Consider the following 19,218-nt stretch of genomic DNA (forward strand, 5'->3'; position numbering starts at 1 on the left):
TGATCTTATTGGGAAGGCTTCTACCTATTTTATCTCCATGACAGCTAATGTTTTCTATTGATTTAAGATAGATACTACTTATCATTTTTTAAAAAAAATTTGGGGGGGTGAGGCAATGAGGGTTAAGTGACTTGCCCAGGGTCACACAGCTATTAAGTGTCAAGTGTCTGAGTCCGGACTTGAACCAAGGTCCTCCTGAATCCAGGGCCGGTGCTACATCCACTGCGCCACCTAGCCGCCCCCACTACTTAACATTTTAAGAAAAACTACTTTTGTTTCTATGCTTTCTAGTGAGCTTAAATAGATATGAATGTTGTATTTTGTCAAAAGCATTTCCTGCATCTAATGAGATAATCATATGATTTTTTTGTTATTAATATAGTCAATTATCCTGATAGACTCCCTAATATTGAACTATCCTTGATACCTGTTATAAATCCTACCTGATTGTAGTATATGATCTTTGTGATGTATTGATGTAATTCCCTGCTATTATTTGTAAAAATGTTTTCATTGATTTTCATCAAGTAAATTGGTCTATAGTTTTCTTTGTTTTTGGTCTCCCAAATTTAGGCATCAAAACTCTATTTATATCTTAAAAGGAATTTGGTAGGACTCCTTTTTAATTTTTTAAAAAAATAGTTTATGCAATATTGGAATTAATTGTTCTTTAAATGTTTGGTAGAATTCACCTGTAAATCCATCTGGTCTTGGGGATTTTTTCATAGAGAGCTCATTTATGGCTTGTTAAATTTCTTTTTCTAAGATAGGATAATTTATGTAATCTATTCTTCTTCTGTTAATCTTGGTAATTTATATTTTGGTAAATATTCATTCATTTTACTTAAATTGTCAGTTTTATTTGTATATAATTAGATCAAAATAGCTTTTAATAATTGCTTTAATTTCATTTTATTGATGGTGCATTCAAAATTTTCATTTTTAAGACTGGCAATTTGGTTTTCTTTTTAAAAATCAAATTAACCAATTGTGAATCTATTTTATTGTTTTTTTCTCATAAAACCCAGCTCCTGCTTTTATTTATGATTTGCATATTGTTGTTTTTACTTTCAATTTTGTTAATTTCTCCTTTGATTTTCAGGATTTCTGTTTCAGTCTTTAACTGGGGATTTTTAATTGTTTTTTTTCTAAATTTTAAAAAATTGCACATGAAATTCATTGATCTGCTTTTTTTTCCTCTTTTTATTGATCTTTTTTAGAGATATGAAATTTTTCCTAAGTACTGCTTTGACTACATCCCACAAATTTTGGAATGTTGTCTCATTGTTATTCTCTTTAATGAGATTGATTGTTTCTATTATTCATTCTTTGACCCATTCATTCTTTAGGATTAGATGATTTTGTTTCTAATTAATTTTTAATTTTTGCTTCAAAGGCCCCTTATTGAATGTAATTTTTATTGCATTATGGTCTGAAAAGAGTTCATTTAATAGTTCTGCTTTTATGCACATGTTGGTGAGGTTTTTGTGAAGGTGCCATGTATAACTGAGAAAAAAGTTATACTCCTCCAGTCAATTTTCTCCAGATGTCTACTATATCTAACTTTTCTAAAAGTCTATTCATTGCCTCAATCTTTTTTTTTTTTTTTTTTTGGTGAGGCAATGATGGTTAAGTGACTTTCCCAGGGTCACACAGCTATTAAGTGTCAAGTGTCTGAGGCCAGATTTGAACTCAGGTCCTCCTGAATCCGGGGCTGCTGCTTTATCCACTGTGCCACATAGCTGCCCCCTCTTCAATCTTTCTTAATTATTTTAAGACTAGATTTATCTACTTCTGAGAAGGGAAAGTTGAATTCCCCCAATAGTTTAGTTTAAAAGTCTACTTCCTCCTGTTACTCACCTATCTTTTCTTCAGTGAAATTTTGTGCCTCATTTACCATTTGGCCAATTCCTTTTTTTTAAAGGTATTATTTTCTTCAACATTTTTTGTGCTTCTTTTACCAAGCTGTTAATTCTCTTTTAATAATTTTCTTGCATCACTCTCATTTTCCCCTCAATTTCCCCTCTACTACTCTTATAGCTTTCTTTAGCTTTTCCAGGGATTCATGTCGGACTTGTGTTCCATTTTCATTTTTCTTTGAGGTTTTACTTGTAACTGTGGTCACATTATTGTCTTTTTCTGAATTTTTATCTTGTTCTTCTCTGTCACCATAGTAGATTGTAGTCAGGTTCTTTTTTTAGTTGTTTGCTACCTTTTTTCATCTTATTTCTTGTTTTAGAATTTTATTGTTAATGTTAAGCTCTGCTCACCTGGGATTGGGAAGGCACCATCCCAAGCTTCAGGTTTTTTTCATGCTGCCATTTTCAGAGCTAGTTCTGGGTATGTGCAAGTTTTTGGTGCTTACAAGGTGATGTGATCCAAATATAGTCAATTTTTTCTTATTCAAAGAGGGTCACTGTTATCTTAGTCTGCTCTCTGCTCTTTACCCAGGAAAGGTACCTTCTCCTCTTCAGTTACAATTCTTAGGTCTACTCTTAGTCCCAGAACTGTAGCCAACACCCTTCTTCCTTTGTGACTGATCACAAGCATTTCTCTCTACCCTGGAATTATGGCTCAGAATAGTATATGGGCAATGGAGTTGACAAACAGCACCAGATCCTGCAGCCAGTGCTAGAAAATTGTCCCTAATGATCTCTTTCTGACCATTTATCCAAGCCCCTTACCATCTCTAGACTAAGAGCTTCCAAAAGTTGTTGCTTCTGCCACTGCTGTTCCCAAAAGGTGATCCTGGCTGGCCCTCACTGTAGTGACACATACCTCTCCTAAATTATCTTGGTCCAGAAAAATATCTCACCCTTCCCTTTTATTGACTATGTTGCTCTAGAATTTGATTTGGTGAGTTATTTTTAAATTAATGGGAGACTAATGAGTTCAGCTTCTTTGCTGCCTCTAGCAACCATCTTGACTCCATGCTTCACATATCATAACTTGCAAGCTCCATGAAGACAGGGATTGTATTTTTATCTTTATAGTGAAAATGCCTAATAATAAGTCTATATCAAAGGCCTGCTGTGTCAGATATTGTGCTAGGTGTTGGAGATACTAATACAAAAGTGAGATAGTCATTGTCTTTGAGGAGATTCCATTTTACTATAGGTAGGAAATGTGTTCACAGATGAGTAAGTACAGGTTACATACAAAATAAATATACAGTGACTTGGAGTGGGTCTAACAAGTAGAGGAATCAGTTGGCCTCTTGAAGAAGAACAGACTTGAATTAAGGCTTGAACCAAGGTTTTAAGTGGTAGATATCAGGAAGTGGAGAATTTCTGGCATGGGGGACTGCCTTGTGAAAACACAAAGAAAGGAGATTGAGCATTATGTATGGGGAACAGCAAATATGACTGGAGAGGTTAGTGCACTGGGAGAAATAATATATAACTGACCTGGAAAGATAGTCTAGAAGAAAAATTGTAAAGGGTTTTAACTGCCAAACAGAAGACTTTGTATTTTATTTTAAAGTCCTCTTTGAGTCCTTCTATGGCCTGAGACCAATTCGTATTTTTCTTGGAAGCTTTGGATGTAGGAGATTTGACTTTGTTATCTCCTTCTGAGAATGTGTTTTGATCTTCCTTGTCACCATAGAAACTTTCTGGAGTCAGTATTTTTTTTTCTGTTTGCTCATTTTCCCAGACTATTTCTTGACTTTTAACTCTTTGTTAAAGTGGGACACTGCTTCCAGGGTGAAGGGTGTACTGTCCCAAGCTTCAGGGGGTTTGTGCAGCTCTTTTCAAAGATACTTCTAGGAATTTGTAAGTTTTTAGTTTTTCCAAGGTTGTATGATTTAAGGAGAGGTTTACTACTCTTCTGGCCTGTGCTCTGGTCTGCAAGCAACCAGAGGCCTGCTTTTCTGCTCTAGAACTATGAACAGAATCCTGCTCCACTGTGACTACAAGCTATTGTGTGCTTGTGCTCCTCCCTGGCCTGGGACCACCACCCAAGACTGTGACCTGGATCCGAGTATGGGCAAAGCAACAGAGTCCTCCCTCAGTGCTGGCAAAGAGATCCCTGTAATCTCCTTCTGGACAATTTTTTGACCCCCTTACCTCTGTGGACTGAGTTACAGAAGCAATTACTGCTGCAGCTTATTCAGAGGCTCCCAAGGCCAGCTCCTGGTTTGCTGTGGTTGTGTCTGGGTCTGTGCTGGGGTTGGATCTGTGCTGCCATGGCATGGTCTGTGTTCCATTCTCACCCCTCTACAGCAGACTTTTCCTTCCAACCTTCTAAGTTGTCTTTGGCTGGAAAATTATTTCACCCCATCTTTTTGTGGGTTTTGCTTCTCCAGTAATTGTCTTATGGCATTATTTGAAGGTATTTGGAGGGTCTTGGGGAGAGCTCAGTCAAGTCACTGTCTTTCCTCCACCATCTTGGCTCCACCCACCAGTATTTGATTTTAAAGACAATGAAGAGTACTGAAGCTTTTTGACGAAAGGAATGATGTAGTTAGATATGCACTTTAGAAATAGCAATTTAGCAACTGCATCAAAGATGTGTTGGAGGAAGGAAGGGATGAATACAGGAAGACTAATTAGGACACTATTGCAGCAATCCTGGCAAGTGATGGTGAGGGCTGGTGTAAGGTGGTTATGGTATGAGTAGAAAGAAGTAATGGATGCAAGAGAAGTTGCATCAGAATTGACAAGACCTGGCAACTGATTGGATATGGGTGAATGTGTGAAAGTGAAGAGTTGAAAATGACTTCCAAATTGGGAACCTGGGTAATAGAAAGAATGTTAGAGCTCTCAACAGAAAGTTAATAGGCAGGGTTGGTTTAGATACGAAGAAATGAATAAAAGATAATAAAAATAATAAAAGATACTAAGTTCTGTTTTAGACATCTGTAAAATGGGGGTGGGGGTGAGATTAAACGACCTCTAAGAACACTTCCAGTTCTGTCATGTAAATCCATGATCCTTTGATCCCATTCTTCTACAGAACATCCATTCATAGAATCACAAAATGCTAGAGTGAAGAAGGGATGCTAGATATTTATTCCAACTTTAGCATTTTGTTGATGAAGAAACTGAGGTCCAATTAGGTGAAGTAATTTGTAAGGTCACAAACTAAGTTATTGGTAGAATTAGATTTGATCCCATGTCTCCTGAACATTAGTGCAGTGTTCTTCGCACCATACCATGCTGAAGTTTCCCATTTACCTATTATTTCTTCAAAGCCTCTAGACATTTTATTAAAATATATATAAAATGACATCATCTTGGGAAGAGTTGAGGGATTACAGTGGACCTTAAATTTATAGATGAGGGAGAAGGAGAGAGGGGTAGGTGGGAAAAGGATAGAATACAAATAAGTGCCTTGTTTGGGGAGTCTTACAGAATTAATAGCATTTTTAAAATTTCCTTTTCATTGTAGTTCTTGGGGTTTTTTCTCACTCTTTTGTTTTTGTTTTTGATTTGTTTTTATTTTTTTGGCTTTTTTTGCAGGGAAATGAAGGTTAAGTGACTTGCCCAGGGTCACACAGCTAGTAAGTGTCAAGTATCTGAGGCTGGATTTGAACTCAGGTCCTCCTGAATGCAGGGTCGGTGCTTTATCCACTGTGTCACCTAGCTGCCCCCCCTCACTTTTTAAGGGAGAAAAATTGTCAGAATTGTTCAAATTCAATAGGATCTATGAGTTTGACTATCAACTATATGGCCAGATAGATACCTAAATACTTTAACACAAATGTATTATCCTTTCAGATTCATGTTATGTTGCACCCCTCCTCCCTTTTTGGTACCATTTTGTTTTGTTATTGTTTTGATAATTAAAATTATAGGGTCACTGCTTTGAAATTTGGAAGACTCAAAAAGTTTTATAGATTTATCTATAATAGAAATTACATTCTTACAGGTAGGGCATTAAATGATTTATGAATTTTTTTTTAGTATTTTACTTCCTAAATTAGAAGTCAATATTCCCCATCATACATTATTGGCTGCTGATATACTGCTATGCTTAGTGTTGCTGTTCCAATATTGTTTCCGTAGTTCCCTGTTCCTCACCATTCCCTATTCTCCCCTGGATAGAGTCCTTTCTCTGACCTCACCTGTTTATATAGATAATTCATAAAAAATATTGCCTGGGGAATTTTCTGGGTGCTTCTGTGTGGTCCTGCCCAGCAATTATTTTGTTTGAGGGAGGGTGATTTTTTTGGCACTAGAGATTCAAATCAAAAGCTAAGGTATAATAGAGGTGGGTGGGAAGGGGTACTTGAGGATCCAGGGGCATGTTCATCCTTAATTACTGGGCTCTAAGATGAATAGTCTGAAGGCAATAGGTGGGATCAGGACCTGGGTCAGTCACTGAGATACAGGCAGCACTGGGGAAGAAAGCTCCTATAATTTTCTGACCTGACCCATTCCCCTCTGTATTGCTAGGTTCATGGGGTTTCTTTCATAAAGCACCTGTTTGCATCTTTGTGTGAATTTGTAGCCAATGATTTCTACACAGTTGGAAATAACATTAGATTGGCTCTTTTACCAGACATGCTGGATGCAAGAACTCAGGTTTCTTAGATGTTTGCTCCTCTTTTTGTGTGGAAGACAACATTATTGAAAACAAATACATTTTCCAGTTCATTATCCCACAGTTTGGAGCCCAATTCTGTTAAAAATAATTACAATGGCTGAATTATTCCTCTGAGAAAAATAGGTATGTACATATTCCTCCAATTCCAAACTTCTGGGAAAACTTTTGCAACATTGGAACAGGATATTGTGGTTTGAATGCTTCTGGAACATTTTTGTGACTGCCATTAATCTTCCAATTTATCTACTGATAAAAAACTACTCAGAAACACTTTTTATAAGTAAATTCCATATACTTCAGGTTACAAATTTTGCCTGCCTTCCAGGTCATGCTGACACTTGGAAGACAGTGAGGTATTAAAGTCTTACTGGGATTAGGTAAGTGAAAATGTCTTCCTGAAATGGCCAATGTGGCCAGCACATTAATGTATATCAAAGCTTCTTAAACCATGGTTTGCAACCCCATATGGGGTCATGCACCTGAATGTGGGGGTTGTGAAAAATTTAGCAACAGTAAAAGATTGTGTATATCTATTTTATATATCTATATATCTTTGATCGTGTAAAAATTTTCAGGTGAAAAGTGGTCATTAGTGGGAAAAGTTTAAAAAACCATGATGTATACCAAAGCAGAATTTTTTTCAACATTCATTTTTTATAAGATTTTGAGCTCCAAATTTTTCTCCCTGCCTCCTTCCCCTCCCTCCTTCCCAAGATGGTAAGCAATATGATCTAGGTTATACATGCGCAATAGTGTAAAACCTATTTCCACATTAGTCATGTTGCAAAAGAAGAAACAGAAAAAAAGGCAAAAACCATGAAAAAAGTGAAAATACTAAGCCTTGATCTGTATTCAGACTTCATCAGTTCTTGCCCTGGATGTGGATAGCATTTTCCATTATGTGTCTTTTGGAATTGTCTTGTATCATTTTATTGCTGAGAAGAGCTAAGTCAATCATAGTTGATTGTTGCACATGTTGCTGTTACTGTGTATAGTATTCTTTTGGTTCTGCTCGCTTCACTCAGCATCAGTTCATGTAAGTCTTTCCAGGTTTTTCTGAAATCCAGCTGCTCATCATTTCTTATAGCACAATAGTATTTCATTATAATCATATACCACAACTTGTTTAGCCACTCCTCAATTGATGGGCACACCATCAATTTCCAATTCTTTGCCACCACAAAAGTAGCTGCTATAAATATTTTTGTACATGTAGATACTTTCCCCCTTTTAATGATCTCTTTGGGATACAGACCTAACAGTGGTATTACTGTATCAAACTATATACACAGCTTGATTACTCTTTGGTCATAGTTCCAAAGTGCTCTCCAGAATTGTTGAATCAGTTAACAACTCTACCAACAATGTATTAGTATCCTAATTTCCCCACATATTCTTCAACATTTATCATTTTCCTTTTCTGTCATATTAGTGAATACAATGGGTGTGAGGTGGTACCTTAGAATTGTTTAAATTTCTATTTCTCTGATCATTAGTGATTTAGAGCATTTTTCATGACTACAAATAGCTTTGATTCTTTGTCTGAAAATTGCAAGCCAGGATCTTAAGGGAAAACCTGAAGAAAATACAATATATGTTCCCTCTTAGTGTTTCCTCTTGAATTCCAACACTTCATATGGCTATAAGGAATGAAAAAATGAAGGAAATTGCGTTAATATGTCTTACATACATTAAAATATCAAACAAACAAGTATTTGGAATCCTTATCTGCAGCTAAGGTATCATATTAATGCAAAATACAACTCTTTCCTATTAATCAATCAATCAGTCTGCATTTATTAAGTACCTGCTATATCCCAGGGAATATATTGGGCATGGGTTACAAAGATTAAATAAAACAAAAAGTTCTTAACTTCAACAATTTCTTTGGTGGGGGGAGGGCAGAAAGATGTCAAATCCTGAAATGAATCAAAGCCATTGAAATAACAGGGTAGCAAACTTGCCACTTTGGGGAATGTCTCATGAGTGCAGAGAACAATGGATTTCCCAACTTCAAGAACCATGCAAAATCTTCTTATACCTTTAGGAGAAGAGGGGGAAGAGGCAATATGAGGTAATAAGACCTTGTCATGAGACCCCAGTGGTCCTTGGCAATCCAGACAAGGAAAACCACTTCTGGCTGTTTTGCCCTTCATGCCATGAATTCCAACAGAAGGGAGCAAGAACATGAGAAGCTGAGATCCAACTTAAGGTTCCTTTACAAGGTAAAATCTCTGGTCAGGGGGACTTAGGGTATGGTTCAGCTCAGCCTAATCCTTAAGAATAGGAATGTAAGGACATTGCTGAAATTCTGACAATTACTAAAATCATTAAGTGAGTGGCAAGCAACATTTGGTATTAACGATTTTCTGTCATATTAACAATTTCCTGTTAATGACAACATGTACATTTAGGAATTTAAAAAGAAGCTACATGAAATAAATACATAAATACCAGATAATTGTTTGGGGAGGGGGAGAACATACTTGCAGCTAAAGAGAAGATCAAAGACTTGTTGAAGAGTTGAGCTTTAAAAGAAACCAGGGAATGTAAGAGGCAGAGGTGAGAAGAGAATAGAGGACATCCCTGGCTTGGGGAGCAGCTTGTGCAAAGGAACAGGTGATGGGAGAAGAAGTATTATTGTCTATGAGGAAGACCAAGAAGGCCAAGTAAACTGGGTTAAAAAGTGCATGAAGATTGGTAATACATAATAATTCTAGAAAGATAGGGGGCCAGTTTGAAAAGATGTAAATGCAAAACTCAAGCATTTGAATTTGGAACAGAGAGGTAATAGGAAGTCACTATACTTTATTGAGGATTAGAATGAAATGGTCAGATATGTTTCAGTAAAATCACTTTTGCTGCTTTGTGGAGGATGGATTGGAGTAGCTAGGGACTTGAAGAAGGAAAAAAACACACCAATGAGGTGGTTATTATAATTGTCTAGGTAATGGTGAACCACATAAGTAGGGAGAAAAAGGCAGAATAAATAAGATTTGGCAACTGATTGGATCTGTGGGGTGAATGAAAGTGAGGAGTTGAGGATAATGTTGTGGTTATAAACTTGGATATCTAGAAGGATGGTGGTTCCCTTAATAGAAATAGGGAGTTCAGAGGGGAGGGGAAAGATGATTAGTTCATCCTCTGCTTTCCATAATGAATTGGCATATAATTGGCTATAGACAGATTTGGAGATAGTATAGAAAAGGAAGATCATTTGAATGACCTAGCCAGCCACCTGATCCCCTTCCCTACTGGCCCCACCATAAGATCTTCAACCTTATTCTACCAAAAGGATAGCTACCATGTTTCTTCACCTCCATCCAAGGCATGTCATATATGATGTGAGTTTATTCCCTAGCCTTCTTCCCTATCTTCTCTCTCCTCCCACAACATTCTTTCAAATAGAAGTCTCATGATCTTCCAGGTTCTTCTCTATACAAAAAAGAATATTAGAAGTTATATTTTTTACACTTACCATGAGGTCCCTGTTGTGTTGCTTATCCTGGTCCTCAAATTGCGAGTTATAGTTTTGCCTGAACACACCTATATGAGGCAACTCTGTTAAGAAATCCAACCAATCATTCCCATGAGTAGCAACAGTATGACAGTGAGTTCAGGATCAGAACTGAGGATGGAAGTTTACATTTCTTATGGCTTTCTTCCTCTATGTGGTAGATATAATTGACATTATTTTCTATTTTATTTTGTTCAGGATTTCTTTTGCATTTTGTATTTTGGTTTCGGTAGTTGACATAAATATCAGTAAGTATTGAGTCTGTTTTTTCAACAAACTTTTAAGAATTTTGTGTCCATGGGGCCACAACGGAGGCACAGATAATCCCCGAAGTCATTTATTTATATTTTACTGTGGGTATGACTTTTGACAGTGACTTTGCTCTCATTATTATTCTTTTTCTTAGGATAATATTCATATTCATTTCCATCCCTGGATTCCTATACCATATGGGTGGCAATATTGGTTTGGAGGAGAGAATGAAAATATTTAAAAAGTGATAGACTGGGCAGCTAGGTGGCGCAATGGATAAAGCACCGGCCCTGGATTCAGGAGTTCCTGAGTTCAAATCCGGCCTCAGACACTTGACACTTACTAGCTGTGTGACCCTGGGCAAGTCACTTAACCCCAATTGCCTCACCAAAAAAAAAAAAAAAAAAGTGATAGACTTAGGAATGTACAGGAAAGTAGGGGCCAGCTTATCAATTAATATTGATAGTTCATAGAGTAATCATCATGGGCCATAATGGTATAGTGGGAAAAGAGCTGGACCTGGAGTCATATAAGACCTTTACTTAGATCCTGCCTCCTGACAATGAGCTCTGTGTCACTTAGGTTCTCTGAACCTCAGTTTCTACCTGTGAAAATGGGAATATTAAATCTGTCATACCTGTCTCATAGGGTTGTTGTGAAAATCATGTAAGATAATGAAAGGAAGAAAGGAAATAAACATTTGTTAAGGATGTAATAATATATGCCTTGCACTAAACTAATTGTTTTATAAATATCTCATTTAAATCTCACAGCAACCTGGGGGTAGGTGCTATTATTATCCTCATTTTACATTTGAGGAAACTGAGGAAAGCAGAGGTTAAGTGGCTTACCCAGTCATGCAGCTATCTGAAACCGACTCCACCTTACTATCTAGCTGTAACAATAATATTGCGTGCAAATCAGTGTAAACCTTCAAACATGTCAATGTCATATTTCTTCCTCTTCTTCTTCCTCCTCTTCCTTCTCCTCCTCCTGTTGCTTCTCCTCCTCCTCTTTCTTCTCCTCCTTCTCCTCCTTCTCCTCCTCTGTCTCCATTTCCTCCTCCTCCTCCTTCTCCTCCTCCTCCATCTCCTCCTTCTCCTTCTCCTTCTTCCTCTCCTCCTCCCCCTCTCTTTCCCTCTCCCCCTCCTTCTTCTCCTTCTTAATTGCCATGGAGATAATGGGGAAATGTTTGGATGACCCGCAAACACCAATATTACATTTCTGTGCACTCTTACTATTTAATGCAACTAGTTAGACTTAAAATACTAATGAAACCACGTTAATTGTTTTGATTTCTATACAGGTTAGATGGTGTTATTCCATGGCCACTAATTGCAGCTTTAACCCAGGCCAGCTGTCTGTTAAATGTTTGCTGATAACCTCAAGGGGAATCTTGGGAATGTGGACAGATCAATTAAAGTTCATCATTAGAAATCCTATTGACAGGCAATACACTGTAGAGGAAAGAGCAATGGAAAAGATGTGTTTCAGTCTTGAAACTGCTGTTAACTTAATATGTCTAGCCTATGAGTTGTCCTAAAGTGACCACATTTTGGAAGCATTTTGAGCATTGGAATTCTCTCCAAACCATAGTTCACAAACCCAGACCAATGTCTTTCCTTTTATTAGTTAGAGGAGACACTTAATTTAAAGCAAAGATATTTAATTAAAAAATAGTAATAAAAGTAACTATAAAACATTCTCCCCCTCACACTTCCACAAATACATTCCCAGTGGGAAGACTAGCTATACATAGAGATAATGCATGGGATTAATATATATGGGAAACATATATGGCCAGGGCATCCAAATGGATGTACACACATACAACAAGCACGTTTGTCCAGGGTACATGTGTGGCTGGGACAAATCAAGTCTCTGATGCCTCAGAGCTATTGATGTTTTCTGATGATGTAATCACACTGCTTTTTGCTCAATGGATAATTGTCTCCACTGCGCCCTGACAGGGAACCCCTCTTTATGCTGGATGGTACTCAGCTATCTGGCTATCTTTAGGGCCACCTAATAATCTGTCTATCATTCACTGAAAGATTCTCCATTTACCAAGCATCTCCTTTATAGGGAAGGACCACAACTTTCTCACAGCCACCTCTACTATCTAATGAGGGATGATATGTTTAGCAAGCTCTCTCCTGAAAGGGTAAAGTGAGTGTGTGTGTGTGTGTGTGTGTGTGTGTGCGCGCGCGCGCGCGTGCTTTTTTAACCTTCTGTTGGGTCTTGGCTTTAGTCTTCAGTTGAAATGCTATCTTCAAGTCAGAGGGCTACCTCTCTTTCAGCCAATTGCTTTAAACCACTTCCATTCAGCTACCCTACAACTGAAGGTTCCAGAAACAGATTTCAATTCTTGGTCTTCTGACTTTTTTCAAAACACCACATTGATACCACTATCCAAAAAAATAGGATTCTAGAATGTCAGATGGGGAGAATCTAGAGTTGTAATGATGCTATCTACCAAAGTTTAATTCAAATAAAAAAAGCATTGAGAGAAAAGCAAATACGTTACATTTCTGTTGCTTATTACCTCCATGACCTTGGGTAAATCATTTAACTTCCTAGGACCTCAGTTTCCTCATATGGACTAGAAAAGGTGTCTGAGATGTCTTTTAGCCCAATAAATGTTTGAAAAATTAAATTGACTATAGGTAAGTGTGTGTATTTCTATTGCTGCTACAGGAAAAGAGGGGATAGTCTACTGTCCTACAGCTCTACTTAAAATCCCTTCCTTGGCCAACATACCCTAATAAATGTTGCCTCCTCCTCATATAACAGAAGCTCAAAGAAGTCAGAGACCATTTTAATTTTTTATTTGTATCTTTAGTGACCCGTACAGTTATGGAACCAAAATAAGCACTCAATAGATGTTTGTTGACTATCAGTATTACACGTCATACTAATTAAAAATGGAAAAAGTTAAACTTTTTCTTCCCCTTAAAATACAGAATCAGAATATCCATGACTATGTATGTATGTATGTTTTTGTATATATGTGTACATATCTCCATTCTAAAATTCCAAAATATGCAGTTGTTGGGGTTTATCCACACACACACACACACACACTTTGAAGAAGTATGTTTTCAAGTTAGATTTTAGGAGCTAAGTTTTATCCAGAGCCAAAGGCTTTATGGCCAATTTATAAAACCCTCTGAAAAACAAATGAAGAAGTGTTTCTCTCCATCTGCTTTAAGTGCCGCACCTGAAGTCTGGCTCTGAGTCTGGTTCCTGCCAACATTTACATGCTGATTAATCCTATAAAATTTGATAGAGTCATTTCCACTACAGCACCTGGAATAATTGCATAGTTGCTGGCAAAGAGAGAGCTGAAGGTGCTGTTAAATCTGCCAATCACCATGTAGTTAATAGTTCTCCCGAAATTGCACTAAATACCGGAGCCCTGACCTTTTTGTTTATTCAAGAACCATTTTCTTTGTATTCCTCTTCCTTTGATTTGATTGTTTGTTGCTACATTTAACAACAACAAAAAAAGAAGCAAGCCACCCACACCAGAATCCTTGTCTCTCATCCATTAAAATCAGGCATTAATAATAACAGAGGGAAGCAACAGAGAAGCCCTTAAAGGAGGGCTTAGTGAGGAGCACATTAAGCAAATGCTCTGTGGGGCCCTTTATCAATATTCTTTGTCTACCATACCCACTTTGCTATTCTCAATTATAACTAACCCTCAATGAGCCCCCAATACCAAAAGAATCTGTGATGGAAAATTGAATTAACTGGTCTTCATAGAAACTTTTCTGAGAGCAACTAAGTGGAACTAAGGATGTGGAGTCAGAGGACCCAAGTTGAAATACCGCCACTGACATTTACAACCTTTATCACCTTGGACATGTCCTTTGGGGTCTCGGGTTCCTCACAGTAAAATAAAGGAGTTGCACTTGATATTTTCTAAGATCCCTTTAAACTCTTAAATCTACCTTTTTCTGATCCTATAATAAATAGTTTACATACACATATACATATTATACACATATACATGTATATATATATATAGTCCATATGTATATACATGTATATTAGATATATATACATATTTACAAATTATGCCTATTTTCCAGACCAGGATGTTCAGTTGGAATATCCATCATCACATCAATCATGTATAGACACTGCAAATAAAGAATGACATAGGTCCAAAATTGAAAAGGCAAGTAGGCTGGATTGCCTTTGGGAAACTATAGTTCTTTCAGTGAACTATAGTTCTTATTCCTGAAGCCAAGGCTTATATTTAATACTAATAGTTTTCCAGTGATGTTTGCTTGAAAGCCATGGAAAACTAATTTTCAAAGAAATAGAGTTAAGGATCAATCAAAGGGCACTGGAGAGACACACATTATGGGCATGAGCAGGCTACAACCTAATCCAATTCAGGAAATTTATGGAAGAAGCATCATGAAGGATGTCATCTGAGAAGTATATGACCAAAAAGATTAAAATGGCCTAGTCTCATGGCAAGAGAGAAGAACAGCTGATGGACAACCTGGTTCCTCTATTGGAATCTGTTCAATGTCACGAGAACAAGAGGAGGTCCCATACTACATTGGATTGAGAACTTGTGCCACATGTAGGGGAAAACTTGGACATTAGTCACACAGTATGGACAAGTATGGATGGGTTTTGATCTGTATTATTGTGTCTGTATTATTGTAGGGAGTGCTCACACTGATGATATCACAAACCACTTGGAGGATTTCAGTTTAAATCTCATCCCAGAGGTTTAGCAGAGAAGGAAGCAGCATAGTACAGGAGAGGAGGCCCTGACTTTGGAGGCAAATGATCTGGGTTTGAATATTACCTTTGATACTACCTATGAGACCTCAGGCAATCAGTCAACAAACATCCGCCAGGTGCTGGCAATACAAGGACAAAAATGAAATAGCTCTTCACCTCAAGGAATTTATAGTAAATTAATCTCCTAGTGGTTGCGTAGCCATCCTATCAGGTTTCTTCCAGTTCTCCATCTATGTATGATCCTAAATAATTGAAGTACTGGGAGGCAGATATTATAGTCTTCTATTTTATTGAAGATGAGGAATGGAGTAGATAAAAGACAGTTATATCTTTATACTTCAGGGGTTCATAACCCTTTTTTGTGTGCCACAGACCCCTTTTGCAGTCTAAGAACCTCTGGACCCTTTTTAAAGAATGATGTTAAATGGCTAAAATAAAATATATAGCATTAGAGAGGAAAACAATGATATTAAAATGAGCATGGAAAAAGTATTTATTAAGTATCTACTATGAGGCATTGTGCTAAGTGCATAACATATTATCTCACTTGATTCTCACAATAACCATGCAACTATTATTCTAAATTTACAATTGAGAAAACTGAGGCAAACAGAGATTAAGTGGCTTGTTCAGGGTCATGCAGTTTATAAGTGTCTGAGGCCAGATTTGAACTCAAGTCTTCCTGATTTCAGACCCAGTGTTCTATCCACATTTCACTAGCTTTCCCTAAATAACTACAGTTATCAAGATTTTTTTTAAAGTTCATGTATCCCAGATTCAGAACTTATGTTTTAATTTAATGTCCAAATTAGAAACAACTTCATAAAAAGGCAGAGTTCTCCAGCTGCTTAACATCTCCATATAATTTACTCAGGAGTCCCATTTGCTAAATTTGTAAAGTAGGTGTTGTATATGAGCTGCAAAAAGTTCATTTAATCTCAGACAGAACATATTTCACTGCTCATAATTCATCCTAGGAGTTTAACATTTGTTTGTCAATTTGGCAAACATGATGATTGGGTAATTTATATAGTTGAGAGGGAGTAGAAGTGAACATTTTATGACATGCTTTTGACCTTCCATATAATTCTTAAGAGTTTTGACAGATTATCTGTCTGTCATCTGTCTGTCTGTCTCTCCTCAGAACTGTGATTTCATTAGTGTAGGGAGGTCTAGGTGAGAAATTTCCTTTACCAATGTAGATCACCACTATCTCTAAAATTTATAGTCTTAAAAATTTATAATCTTGGGAGAACTAAGAGGTCAAGTAACTTGCCCAAGGTATACAGCCAGTAGATGTCAGGGGTGGGACCTAAACTCTAGTCTTCTTGATTCCAAGGCCAGTTCTCTAGCCTTTACATCACACTTCCTCACCAAAGTCTGTTAGTATAAAACAAACATAACACTTGAAGTTCACAGGTATTTCTGGGGTCTCTGAGAAAAGGAAGTTGATTTTTCATCACTTTTAACAGCCAGGAAAATCACTAACATACTCTTAGGGATGTATGTTCAGATAAGGGGAAATGTTTTGCTGTCTAGTTTTAGGACTTATATTTCCCTCTCTATATTACATCCACTATGATGCTACTCGTAATGATGACTGTGAAAGTCCTCAAAAACCAGCAGAACCATTTTCTAGCTAGTCTAACCATCAAAAGTAGATATTAAGAAGATACTACATTTGTTGCATTAGACTTGTAGTCTTTGCACAGGATGTCCCCCAGGACTGGATTGCATTCCCTTCTCACCCTTCCCTCTTAGAATTCCTAGCTTTTTTCAAAGTCTTCCGCGAATGCTAGCTCTCACAGGAGGACCTTGCTGATCACTCAGCAAAACTTCCAACACCAAATTAACTTGTACATAATTCATATATACTTTGATTCTCCCCATAGAATATAAACTGCTTGAGGGTAGGGACTGGTTTTTTTTGTCTTTGTATCATAGCCCAAGAAAAAATGGGGCTTGATGGATAGAGTCAGGAAAGTGTGCATTAAAGTCCCATTTCTGGGACATATTAAGTGGGTGATTCTGAGTAGTTTCCTTAATCTATAGAGCCTCAAACAGCTCTCTAAAACTATAAATTGCATAACAGTTGCTGATTTGTATTGACTGAAGGAGTTTTCTCACCAAGTGTTTCTTAAATCAATGAAAGCATAAGTCAGAACCAAAGGGGAAAAAAAGTTCCTAACACTTGGCCCATAGTAAGTATTTAGGTGCTTAATCAATGTTTGTTGATAATTAGTTGAATGATTAGTTCTAACAGAGTTTTCATCTAGTTCCTCCAAGTATGAAACAGTTTTCCTTAATCCAAAATTTCCTGATCACTTTTCTATAAGATTATGTTCAATCATTCAGTTGTGTCCAACTCTTCATGACCCCATGGGCCATCGGCCCTTCTACATCATTTCTCAAAGTCTATCCAAGTTCATGTTCATTGTTTCCTTGATACTCTCTATCCATCTCATCCTCTGCTACCCCCTTTTCTTTTCCTTCAGTCTTTCCCATCATCAGAGGCTTTTCCAATGCGTCTCATCTTCTCATTATGTGGTCAAGTATTTAAGCTGCAGCTTCAGTATTTGACCTTTCTGTGAATAGTGTGAATTAATTTCCTTAAGTATCAACTGGTTTGATTTTATTATGCTCCAAAGGACTATACAATTATAACATGATGTAATAGATAGAGGGCCACTGCTGATGTCAGGAAGACCTGGATTCAAGTCCTGCTTCTGATACCTGGTAGTTGTATAATCTTACATGAGTCCTTTAAACTCTGAGAACCTCAGGCATCTCTCCAAGAGGAGAGATGAAATACCACTCTACATAAGTGGAAGGACTCTCCATGATGGGAGGACTAATAAAATCACAGGTGTAGACAAAAAGAAAATATAAAAATCATTCTGCAAAGATAATGAATACCTCGTCTTTATATATTATTTTATGGTTCACAAAGTGCTTCCCTCAGAACATCTTTGGGAGGTAGCGAATTATCTCCATTTTACAGATGATGAATAACTTTAGAATAGGTTTTTAAAATCATTTCACCTATCTTTTCTCTATAGATGTTTCAGGAAAAACATTTCCAAAAGTCTACATGTTTCCAAGTTAGCTTTCAAATTTATGGGCAATAGAAAAAAATTCTTCTAAAAATCCTAGCAAAATCTCCTGATTCTTTGGGTTCCCTGCTTCCAAGGCTCCCTATCTTAAGGGCGGACTTTTCTGGTTGTATATTTAGTGCCACTGAAAGTTACCGGAGTCCTCCTCAGTCTCAAGGGCATTAAAACACTAAGTTGCTATTTCATTGTAGTGAATCATATCCTGAAGGAGGCCCGAAAGAGTTAATTAAGGGCTTCCTATCTTATTGGTTTCTTGTTTATTAAGTCCTCACTTGGCATGACACTAAGCTAAACACTGTGCATGCTGACATTTCCTCAAGTGTTCTAAAATAGACAGCCAGGATCCACCACCCCCGACTCTTGGACACCTTTTGTCTCCCTGGGTCATGTTGCTTCCTCTGTAGACTCCAGCCAAGACACAAGGACTTCCTGTTCAATTTTACTCCACTCCTAGGCAGGGAAATGGATATGACTTTTTCGGTGAGAATGCATGTGGGCAGATGGAGAGGAGGAGAGCAAGATAAGGAAAAAAAAAGAAAGAAAAGGCAACCAACCAACCAAGGGCAGGGAAGCCCTCTTTAGCACTTTTGACTTAGTAATCAGCATTCAGAGTTTGGGAATAGTGTTTCTATCTATGTGGAATTAAGGAGAAATGTGAATATGTAAGGTTCTAGGTTCAAGGGAAGAGGAAGCAAGGTGTGGGAGATTCTATATTGGATTTTCATAGTATCCTAGTGTAAGCTAAGTAAATATTAGGATCTACTGTTGGAAGAGATCTTAGAGGTCTTTGAGTCATAGGACTACGGAACCATATAAGTGGAAAGTGACTTAAAGGTTATCTATTCCAACCCCTTAATTTTACAGATGAGGAAACTGAGACCCAAAGAAGTCAAATGACTTTTCCAAAGTCATACAAGGCAGAACTTGGATTCACACCTAAATCTTTTTTTTTTTTTAGCTTTTACAAAGGGATATTTATTTTTGTTACAGCAAGAACAAACATACAAATAATGTCCA

Source organism: Dromiciops gliroides, chromosome 2 (assembly GCF_019393635.1).
Source record: "Dromiciops gliroides isolate mDroGli1 chromosome 2, mDroGli1.pri, whole genome shotgun sequence".
Taxonomy (NCBI): domain Eukaryota; kingdom Metazoa; phylum Chordata; class Mammalia; order Microbiotheria; family Microbiotheriidae; genus Dromiciops; species Dromiciops gliroides.